General features: G+C 46.3%; 1 long non-coding RNA gene across 2 annotated transcripts in view; it reads left to right on the top strand.

Moving 5' to 3' along the window:
- Positions 1-12,059, top strand: part of LOC141236824 (uncharacterized) — a 94,166-nt gene that overhangs the window by 25,094 nt on the left and 57,013 nt on the right. Inside the window, exon 3 of one of the 2 annotated variants that reach the window (XR_012302425.1) lies at positions 4,790-6,172. The exons of the other annotated variant lie outside the window; for it this stretch is intronic. This is a non-coding gene — a long non-coding RNA (uncharacterized lncRNA). Of the gene's footprint in view, positions 1-4,789; positions 6,173-12,059 lie in introns of those variants that run through there. 2 annotated transcript variants of the gene reach the window in all.

Genomic DNA, 12,059 nt, shown 5'->3' with positions numbered 1-12,059 from the left:
TAGATGAGGGATCTGGTTCCCTTTTCTTTGCCCGACCCCCCTACTCTGGTAGCAGCGGGTGTGCGGTGGCGGCTGGCCGTCCGCACTCCTGGGGTCTCTTCAGTCATCCCTTAGAGCTTCCTCCATTCTTCTTCCTTCCTTCTTTCTGTTTCCTCCCTCCAGGCTCAGGCCTTAAGACTTGGCCTGCCTGCGGAGCAGAGCCCATGCAGAGCCTCTGCTCCGAGCCTCCTTCTCTCTCTCTGCACTCTCTCACTTTCTCTTTCTCCTCTACTCTAAGATGGTGCCCACCATATATACTCTCCTATACAGTGCACCCGGGATCTACTCTCCCCACCCACACACTACCAGGTTCCCCCTTTCTAGGTATTCCCTCCCCCCACTCCAGCCAGGGACAGGGACAGTTGTGCTCACTCTTGGGAGCATTGTCGCCCTGTCCCCCGGAAATGTGGTGTAGTGCATGTGGGTGTTAGGATCCTGAGCCATACTCCATTCTTACCTGGAAGTGAGATATCACACCTCTGGGTGAGATGCAATACCTCTGTAGCAACCGAACCCTCGAGGCGCTACAAGTGGTCCTACTAGTGATTGCCAGCTCTCTCTGAATGCAGTCATACAGGAAAGTCTGTCAATCACTGAATAGGACTGCCCACTAGACGCATATACATATAAACACCAGGGATTTACATTCAGCATTTACCAGTACTTCTGACAGATACCATGGTGTCTTTTACCTTTTTTTTGCCCTCCCACTATTTTTACACATCTGATTTTTCAGGTTAATTGTTTTTCTTAACTGCTCACCTCCAAGTTTGTATATCTGTGTTTGCTATGTTAGATTTTTACTCTCCTTTTTCCCTGTTTTTTATTATTTCATTTCATTGATAAAGATTTATACTGTTTGTGTTAAACTCCATCCCAGCACACTCATTCGCTTTGATGGTTTCTATTATGATCAGCATAGTTCAATGTAAGGCTACAGTGGTGGCCAAAAGTATTGGCACCCCTGCAATTCTGTCAGATAATACTCAGTTTCTTCCTGAAAATGATTGCAATCACAAATTCTTTGGTATTATTATCTTCATTTAATTTGTCTTCAATGAAAAAACGCAAAAAGAATTGTCCTAAAGCCAAATTGGATACAATTCCACACCAAACCTAAAAAAGGGGGTGGACAAAAGTATTGGCACTGTTTGAAAAATCATGTGATGCTTCTCTAATTCGTGTAATTAACAGCACCTGTAACTTACCTGTGGCACCTAACAGGTGTTGGCAATAACTAAATCACACTTGCAGCCAGTTAACATGGATTAAAGTTGACTCAACCTCTGTCCTGTGTCCTTGTGTGTACCACATTGAGAATGGAGAAAAGAAAGAAGACCAAAGAACTGTCTGAGGACTTGAGAAACCAAATTGTGAGGAAGCATGAGCAATCTCAAGGCTACAAGTCCATCTCCAAAGACCTGAATGTTCCTGTGTCTTCCGTGCGCAGTGTCATCAAGAAGTTTAAAGCCCATGGCACTGTGGCTAACCTCTCTAGATGTGGACGGAAAAGAAAAATTGACGAGAGATTTCAACGCAAGATTGTGCGGATGGTGAATAAAGAACCTCGACAAACATCCAAACAAGTTCAAGCTGCCCTGCAGTCCGAGGGTACAACAGTGTCAACCCATACTGTAACATACCTGGCGGCGTCCTTGCATAGTGGTCCATCTCCCACTGTGCAAAAGCGCGCACTTGATCTCCAATCCAGAATGTCTCTCTGGCTTCCCTCCATGCTGTCTGTTTGCCTCTGTTTCTGCTGCTTAAGGGCGGCGCCCGATCACTTCCTGCTTTTTGTACCTGCTGCAGGCACACCCCTTGTTTGTCCTCAGCCTATTGCTGTCTGTCACCTGGTATTTAAACCAGCTGCTCCAATTAACCCATGCCTGAGCATCTTGCCCTGTCAGTTGGCTTCTTGTCTCTGACATGCCAGGTCCTGTGTATGTTACCTGTCTTGCAGTATCTGTTCCCGTGTCTGTACTGTGTCCTACCTGTGTACTCTAACCTGCAATCTGTACACGCTCTCTAGCCTGTTGTCTTCTGCCTATCCTGGAGGCTGTATTTCCAGGCCAGTGTGAACACGCTCCTAACCTGTTCTTTCCGCCTTCTAGGGGCCGCATACCTAGACCTGTTCCTGTATCTTGCCTGTTCTTGTCTGTAGACTCTCCTAGCCTGTTACCTGTTTTTCTCCATGTCCGTACCTTCCCTTTTCTTGCAGAATCTGATCCCCTACCTATCTCCTACTCGTTGTCTCTGTACTCCCGTTTGTGAGTTTAGATTCCACTCGCTACTTCATTGCAAGTATCCTGTGTGTACCTGGTTCTGCCTTTCCCTTCCAGTCTGTTCCGTGTGAACAGAGCCCTGTCCCCTCAGCTCTGCCTTCCTTGCCGCTTCGGCGGTTCTTGCCTGCTCAGCCCTGTCCACCGCGTCTGCGGTTTCGCTTTGCTCAGTCCTGTCCACCGCGTCTGCGGTTTCGCTTTGCTCAGCCCTGCTTGCCGCTTCGGCGGTTCTTGCCTGCTCAGCCCTGTCCACCGCGTCTGCGGTTTCGCTTTGCTCAGCCCTGTCCACCGCGTCTGCGGTTTCGCTTTGCTCAGCCCTGTCCACCGCGTCTGCGGTTTCGCTTTGCTCAGCCCTGTCCACCGCGTCTGCGGTTTCGCTTTGCTCAGCCCTGTCCACCGCGTCTGCGATTTCGCTTTGCTCAGTCCTGTCCACCGCGTCTGCGGTTTCGCTTTGCTCAGCCCTGCTTGCCGCTTCGGCGGTTCTTGCCTGCTCAGCCCTGTCCACTGCGTCTGCGGTTTCGCTTTGCTCAGCCCTGTCCACCGCGTCTGCGGTTTCGCTTCGCTCAGCCCTGTCCACCGCGTCTGCGGTTTCGCTTCGCTCAGCCCTGTCCACCGCGTCTGCGGTTTCGCTTCGCTCAGCCCTGTCCACCGCGTCTGCGGTTTCGCTTCGCTCAGCCCTGTCCACCGCATCTGCGGTTTCGCTTCGCTCAGCCCTGTCCACCGCGTCTGCGGTTTCGCTTCGCTCAGCCCTGTCCACCGCGTCTGCGGTTTCGCTTCGCTCAGCCCTGTCCACCGCGTCTGCGGTTTCGCTTCGCTCAGCCCTGTCCACCGCGTCTGCGGTTTCGCTTCGCTCAGCCCTGTCCACCGCGTCTGCGGTTTCGCTTCGCTCAGCCCTGTCCACCGCGTCTGCGGTTTCGCTTTGCTCAGCCTTGTCTACCACGTCTGCGGTTTTGCTCTGCTCAGCCTTGTCTACCGCGTCTGCGGTTTTGCTCTGCTCAGCCTTGTCTACCGCGTCTGCGGTTTTGCTCTGCTCAGCCTTGTCTACCGCGTCTGCGGTTTTGCTCTGCTCAGCCTTGTCTACCGCACCTGCGGTTTCGCTTTACTCTGTTTGTTTACCGCATCTGCGGCTCCGAATTTGTCTCCCAGTCTGTACTGGACCCTACCCAGCTTGCGCTCTAGTCTGTCTGTTCCTGTATTCCCCGGTGTGGGTCAACAGCCGTGTCCGGAGTCTGACCTGGGGTAGACCCTGGTCCCTCTGCTCGGTTCCTCCCTGGTGCACTGGCGTCGTATGCCGTCGTGCGACCTTGGTTGGATCGGGGAGATACTTAGTTACGCCCCTCCAGGCACTCTCCGGTTCATGGCACAGTGGAACCACTAAACACGCACACGCCAGTCAGTCCGGGCGTGTGCATTACACATACTATCCGTCGGCGTCTGAATGAAAAGGGACTGTATGGTAGGATACCCAGGAAGACCCCACTTCTTACCCTGAGACATAAAGCCAGGCTGGAGTTTGCCAAAACTTACCTGAGAAAGCCTAAAATGTTTTGGAAGAATGTTCTCTGGTCAGATGAGACAAAAGTAGAGCTTTTTGGGAAAAAGCATCAACATAGAGTGAACAGGAAAAAAAAGAGGCATTCAAAGAAAAGAACACGGTCCCTACAGTCAAACATGGTGGAGGTTCCCTGATGTTTCGGGGTTGCTTTGCTGCCTCTGACACTGGACTGCTTGACCGTGTGCATGGCATTATGAAGTCTGAAGACTACCAACAAATTTTGCAGCATAATGTAGGGCCCAGTGTGAGAAAGCTGGGTCTCCCTCAGAGGTCATGGGTCTTCCAGCAGGACAATGACCCAAAACACACTTCCAAAAGCACTATAAAATGGTTTGAGAGAAAGCACTGGAGACTTCTAAGGTGGCCAGCAATGAGTCCAGACCTGAATCCCATAGAACACCTGTGGAGAGATCTCAAAATGGCAGTTTGGAGAAGGCACCCTTCAAATATCAGGGACCTGGAGCAGTTTGCCAAATAAGAATGGTCTACAATTCCAGCAGAGCATTGTAAGAAACTCATTGATGGTTACCGGAAGCGGTTGTTCGCAGTTATTTTGGCTAAAGGTTGTGCAACCAAGTATTGGGCTGAGGGTGCCAAGACTTTTGTCTGAAATGATCAATGATTTGATTTTTGCTTCATTCTCTTTGGTGTTTTTTCATTGAAGACAAATTAAATGAAGATAATAATACCAAAGAATTTGTGATTGCAATCATTTTCAGGAAGAAACTGAGTATTATCTGACAGAATTGCAGGGGTGCCAATTCTTTTGGCCACCACTGTATATATTCACATGTTATTTTTTTCCTACGTTTTTTCTGCAGCCGAAATCTGATCTACTGGCATTAAAAAAGATGCAGCCAAAATGAAAGCTTTGCTGCATTATTGCTGTTTTTTTTTCTTTTTCTGTTTTTTTCAGGATCCCAAAGTTTAGCTTTGCTTCCACCTTGCAAGCAAAAACAATACAATAGGCCACCAATGCAAGACGTCTATGAAACCACAAAACATTTTTGGAAGAAAAAGTAAATTTGATCAAATTATTTAGGGGAAAAAGTTTTTTATGTCTGAAAAAATGACTATTTTAAACAAAAAAGCTGGATTCATGTATGAAGTGCAGCCATGACCTGAGGTTACATGAGTTCATGAAAAAATACACAATTGCAAATGTATAAACAGTGGGGGAAGCTGAATTGGCAGGGTACTGTTTACTTAACGCATTAGTAGAGCATTGAGTTGGTGGGGCACTGTTAACTTTCACACATTGTTAGGACATTGAGTCGGTAATCCATTGTTCACTTTCACACATTGGTAGGGCATTGAGTTGGTCAGGCATAGCTCACTTTCATAAGGCAGAGGGACGTAGGACACTCCCAGTCTTTAAGCTATCCAGTAAGTTGCACAATACTAACTCTAGGCAGCCATTACCTTGCACATACTAAGCTTATATGGGCATGTGTGGCGCCCCTGAGGGTTCAGTCGCCACAGAGGTACTGCATCTCACCCAGAGGTGTGGTATCTCACTCTCAGGTAAGGAAGGAGTAAGGCCCAGGACTCTAACACCTGCATCCAACACTACACTACTCCAGACCAGCAGGAGGGGCAAGATGCGCTGCTCCTCTGCTGAGCCCTGTCCCTGGCTGGAGTGGGGGGAACCAAAATAGGGGGAACCATGTAGTGGGTGTGGGTGGAGGAAGTAGTTCAAGGGAGCTCAGTACGAAGTGATATAAAAAGGGATGGAACCATCTAGAAGGGTCCAGTCAGAAGAAGAAGTGAGAGTCAGAGGAGGAGTTGGGAGCAGGAGCTCTGCTCAGGGGAAACATGGTCCTGAGTGAGGAGGCCCAGGAAAAGGAGAGGAGGAAGGAACAGGAGCAGAGAGAAGGTTCCAGGAGTGAAGAAAGGATCCCAGGGTTACGGGCAATGCTGGAGGCCACCCGTACGCCCGAATCTACCAGGCGGTTGAGGGATCGGGTCGCAGAGGGGACCGGCCCCTAACTAGTGAGAATTGCAATATTCAACTAGGTAACCGGAGGGTGCAGCATTTCAGGTGCTGCAGCCAAAAGCTACATCTATCTCACCGAAAAGGTGGCCATAGAGGACCCAGGGGACAGAGAAGACGTCGCCCGGCAAGGTCCGCGGTCACTGGATTGGGACACTGGGTGTGAGGTGCAGGGAGACGGCCAGAAGGAACACACAGAAGGGGGTCCCGTTATGTACTCCGGAGGTACCTGAGGGTTGGCTGATCCCCTCCCTGAGTAAGCACAGGACGATGTGGGAAGTTATGTAACCAGGAGCAAAGTGAGAACTGTGAGTAAATCAAGAAGACTGCACCCCACTGTCTGTGAATTATTACTGCTGCGCCATCACCCCCTGCACTACACTGTACCATCACCGGCACCGCCCTGGAGCTTAACTCTACCTGTGGAGAGCTGAACCAACTCAGCTGCATTAACATCAGCTCCAGAGGACCTGCTCCGCAGCGGCGGCTCGATCTAGCCGCATACCACAGGTGGCGTCACGAACATTATATAAAAACTATAAATCTCCTGTAAATAATTCCCCTTTTATTGACCGCCCTGGGTCACGGACCGGGTCACCGCCACTGTGACATCTCCCCTAGCAACGACCGGCCCGGCACCGAGTACCCCACGCCCCAGTGGGTGCGTCACATGTACTCCTAGATTTTCAGCTGTCTACAGCCATATAGGCTGAGAATTCCTGATAATATAAATCTGCTCATCACTTTTCATCACTCTTTGTTTATATTTATCTATAAACACGTCTTAAAAATGTCATTCCACCGCCAACAGGGATAGATACTATCAAAGTGCACGTGCATATCAAAGGAAAATGGGTTGTACACTGTAAAGATGATCTAATATTTGAACAGCAAGATGGTTTCCTACTTCAAAATCACAAATCAAAAAACGAATACATTATGATATAGTGTTAAAGTGCGTGTGTTAAAGATTCATAGATTACGATTTAGATTAGTATAATCTTCCAGGCACACGCACATTAACGCTATATCATAATGCATTAGTTTTATGATTGGTGATTTTGAAGAAGGACACAATCTTGCTGTTCAACTACTAGACCATCTTTACAGTGCACAACCCATTTTTCTTTGATATGCACATGCACTTTAATAGTATCTATCCCTGTTGGCGTTAGATCCTATAACGGTGGGGTTACTATGCAGTGACTATTTCTATTAGGTCTCTTCTTGCTTTTTTCTAGGGTGCACATGGTAATAATATCTAGAATATAGCCAGGGATGTATCCTTTTTTCCGAAGCCTCTATAGACTGCACCTGCGCAATGTGGGCGGAGACAGAAGGATACATCCAGATGGGGAGGAGGATGACACTGGAGGAGGAGTGTGACGTATGCGTAGGCGCAGACCGTATACCGTGATCTCCAGCGCCATGATGACATACCAGAGAGTATGGAGGAAGAGTGTGGCGCTGGAGTAAGCGTCTGCACATAGAGCGATCTCCAGCGCCTTTTTGTTGAAGACAAATTTGCACACAGTATCTTCAACAAAATGGCGCCGGATAGCGCGGTATGCACACGCGCTGACTCCGGCGTCATTTTATTTAAATATTTAACTCAGACGATATGCCGCAGGGGAGCAGGGTCAAGGTGAGTAGGAGTGTTGATGGGTGGATGAACAACATGAATGAGCAGCAAAGATGGATCGATGAGCAGGATGGATGGATGGATGAGCAGCATGCATGGATGGATGGATGAGCAGCATGGATGGCTGAGCAGCATGGATGCATGGATGGATAAGCAGCATGGATTGATGGATAGATGAGCAGCATGGATAGATGGATGAGCAGCATGGATGGATGGATGGATGAACAGCATGGATGGATGGATGAGCAGCACAGATGGATGGATGGATGAGCACCATAGATAGATGGATGAGCAGCGTGGATGGATGGATGAACAGCATGGATGGATGGATGAGCAGCACAGTTGGATGGATGGATGGATGAACAGCATGGATGGATGAGCAGCATGGATGAATGAGCAGCATGGATGAATGAGCAGCATGGATGAATGAGCAGCATGCATGGATCAATGAGCAGCATGGATGGATGGATGAGCAGCATGGATGGATGGATGAGCAGCATGGATGAGCAGCATGGATGAGCAGCATGGATGAGCAGCATGGATGGATGGATGAGCAGCATGGATGAGCAGCATGGATGGATGGCTGAGCAGCATGGATGGATGATCAGCATGGATGGATGGATGGATGAGCAGCATGGATGGATGGAAGGATGGGCAGTATGGATGGATGGATGGATGAGCAGCATGGATGGATGGATGAGCAGCATGGATGGATGGATGAGCAGCATGGATGGATAAATGGATGGATGAGCAGCATGGATGGATAGATGGATGGATGAGCAGCATGGATGGATGGATGGAAGAATGGATGAGCAGCATGGATGGATGGATGGAAGGATGGATGAGCAGCATGGATAGATGGATGGAGCAGCACTGCAGGCAGGATGGGGGAGCATATGCCAGGCTGGGGGACCCATCCATCCATCCAGTCTTAATGTAGAGAGAGTGTCAGTCAGGGCCGGGGGCACGGTTACAGCGGACGCTCTGTATTCTCAGAGCAATGACTGAACCTGCGCCACCCAAAACCCCATGACTGAAACAGAATGCTCACCTTTTGCTAATTCCTCTTTTTGTGCCAAAGGTGTGATGCTATTACTATTGGATCATTTTCCTTCTGGACACATATTGAACAGTGTTTCTTTCTTGAAACTGAATGCTGGCAGGGTGAACATAGCCTTACTGTCCGCATCCGATTAGGAGTGGGGCAAAAGCTGTAAGGCACAGAAACAGCCCAGCTCTAACAGGGAGATGAGACAAACCCTGATCTCCACCGTTCAATACTGATCGTGGCATGCAAAGGGGGAGATTAAGTAAGTGACCCCTTTGATTGCATCATAGCTAATCCTTATGACAAAAAATCAGGGACCTTGTACTTGTATTACACTGCTGGTATATAATAAAAACATAAAATAATAGCTGAAAATAAACATTAATATGAATAATTGTCTAATGTATTATATATATATATCCAAAAATAATGACACATAAGTAAGGCACTACAAAGCTTGAAGAAATTCCCTGTTCATCAAGATGTGTAAATGTATGCTAGCCCCATACATAACAAGCAGTAACTTTTTCATCAGTTTGTGTTATAGTATTTAGTCTATGGGATCGTACAACATTCCCCCAACATGCAATCCAGCTGTCCCCTTCCTACATAACATATACCCCCCATGACTGTCATATAGTGCCCACATAACGCTGCCTAAAGGGTTTGTCCACATTTGGAGAAAATGTTCTTTTTTCACGTAAATGCATGTATTTGGAGCTAAAAATCATTTTAACTTCTGGATTCCATAAAAATTGTTGTATTGTTTTCCTTCTATAGCCTCTGCGTTGCACTCTCTAATTGCTGACTACAAAATTAGTTAAGCCCTTCCTGACTGGGCGATTTTCAATTTTTAAACTTTAGTGTTTTCCGCCCCTTATTCCGAAAGCTATACCTTTTTCATTGTTCCGTCCACATAGCCTTATTTATTTTATCATGTCATGTATTGGAAAGCAGGGAAAAAAATTCCAACTGTGGCAAAATAGTGAAAAAAGTGCAATTCCGCAATTGTGTTTCGGATTTCTTATTTACTGTGTTCACTATACAGTTAGGTCCATATACAGTTATATGAAAAAGTTTGGGCACCCCTATTAATCTTAAGCTTAATGTTTTATAAAAATTGGTGTTTTTGCAACAGCTATTTCAGTTTGATATATGTAATAACTGTTGGACACAGTAATGTTTCTGCCTTGAAATTAGGTTTATTGTACTAACAGAAAATGTGCAATCTGCATTCAAACAAAATTTGACAGGTGCATAAGTATGGGCACCCTTATCATTTTCTTGTTTTAAATATTCCTACCTACTTTTTACTGACGTACTAAAGCACTTTTTTTGGTTTTGTAACCTCATTGAGCTTTGAACTTCATAGCCAGGTGTATGCAATCATGAGAAAAGCTACTTAAAGTGGCCACTTGCAAGTTGTTCTCATGTTTGAATCTCCTCTGAAGAGTGGCATCATGGGCTTCTCAAAACAACTGTCAAATGATCTGAAAACAAAGATTATTCAACATAGTTGTTCAGGGGAAGGATACAAAAAGCTGTCTCAGAGATTTAACCTGTCAGTATCCACTGTGAGGAACATAGTAAGGAAATGGAAGAACACAGGGACAGTTCTTGTTAAGGCCAGAAGTGGCAGGCCAAGAAAAACATCAGAAAGGCAGAGAAGAAGAATGGTGAGATCAGTCGAGGACAATCCTCAGACCACCTCCAGAGAGCTGCAGCATCAACTTGCTGCAGATGGTGTCACTGTGCATCGGTCAACTATACAACGCACTTTGCACAAGGAGAAGCTGTATGGGAGAGTGATGCGAAAGAAGCCGTTTCTGCAAGCACGCCACAAACAGAGTCGGCTGAGGTATGCAAAAGCACATTTGGAGAAGCCAATTTCTTTTTGGAAGAAGGTCCTGTGGACTGATGAAACCAAGATTGAGTTGTTTGGTCATACAAAAAGGCATTATACATGGCGGCATAAAAACACAGCATTCCAAGAAAAACACTTGCTACCCACAGTAAAATTTGGTGGAGACTCCATCATGCTTTGGGGCTGTGTGGCCAATGCCGGCACCGGGAATCTTGTTAAAGTTGAGGGACGCATGGATTCCACTCAGTATCAGCAGATTCTTGACAATAATGTTCAAGAATCAGTGATAAAGTTGAAGTTACGCAGGGGATGGATCTTTCAGCAAGACAATGATCCAAAACACCGCTCCAAATCTACTCAGGCATTCATGCAGAGGAACAATTACAATGCTCTGGAATGGCCATCCCAGTCCCCAGACCTGAATATCATTGAACATCTGTGGGATCATATGAAGAGGGCTGTCCATGCTCGGCGACCATCAAACTTAACTGAACTGGAATTGTTTTGTAAAGAGGAATGGTCAAAAACACCTTCATCCAGGATCCAGGAACTCATTAAAAGCTACAGGAAGCGACAAGAGGCTGTTATTTTTGCAAAAGGAGGATCTACTAAATATTAATGTCACTTTTCTGGTGAGGTGCCTATACTTATGCACCTGTCAAATTTTGTTTGAATGCAGATTGCACATTTTCTGTTAGTACAATTAACCTCATTTCAAGGCAGAAACATTACTGTGTCCAACAGTTATTACATATATCAAACTGAAATAGCTGTTGCAAAAACACCAATTTTTATAAAACATTAAGCTTAAGATTAATAGGGGTGCCCAAACTTTTTCATATAACTGTATATTTGGACAGAGACAACATTTTTCTAATTTTGGTTCTAGACATTACCACAATGAATTTTAAACAAAACAATTCAGATGCAGTTGAAGTTCAGACTTTCAGCTTTCATTTGAGGGTATCCACATTAAAATTGGATGAAGGGTTTAGGAGTTTCAGCTCCTTAACATGTGCCACCCTGTTTTTAAAGGGACCAAAAGTAATTGGACAATTGACTCCAAGGCTATTTCATGGACAGGTGTGGGCAATCCTTTCGTTATGTCATTCTCAATTAAGCAGATAAAAGGCCTGGAGTTGATTTGAGGTGTGGTGCTTGCATTTGGAAGGTTTTGCTGTGAAGTAAACATGCGGTCAAAGGAGCTCTCCATGCAGGTGAAACAAGCCATCCTTAAGCTGCAAAAACAGAAAAAAAAAACATCCGAGAAACTGCTACAATATTAGGAGTGGCAAAATCTACAGTTTGGTACATCCTGAGAAAGAAAGAAAGCACTGGTGAACTCATCAATGCAAAGAGAGCTGGGCGCCCACGGAAGACAACAGTGGTGGATGATCGCAGAATAATCTCCATGGTGAAGAGAAACCCCTTCACAACAGCCAACCAAGTGAACAACACTCTCTAGGAGGTAGGCGTATCAATATCCAAATCTACCATAAAGAGAAGACTGCATAAAAGTAAATACAGAGGGTTCTCTGCACGGTGCAAGCCACTCATAAGCATCAAGAATAAAAAGGCTAGACTGGACTTTGCTAAAAAAACATCTAAAAAAGCCAGCACAGTTCTGGAAGAACCCTCT

Source organism: Phyllobates terribilis, unplaced genomic scaffold (assembly GCF_046119375.1).
Source record: "Phyllobates terribilis strain yellow unplaced genomic scaffold, ASM4611937v1 Scaffold_2__4_contigs__length_985480577, whole genome shotgun sequence".
In the NCBI taxonomy this organism is placed as follows: domain Eukaryota; kingdom Metazoa; phylum Chordata; class Amphibia; order Anura; family Dendrobatidae; genus Phyllobates; species Phyllobates terribilis.
The sequence above is the reverse complement of the archived record's forward strand: the minus strand, read 5'-3'. Positions and strand labels throughout refer to the sequence as shown.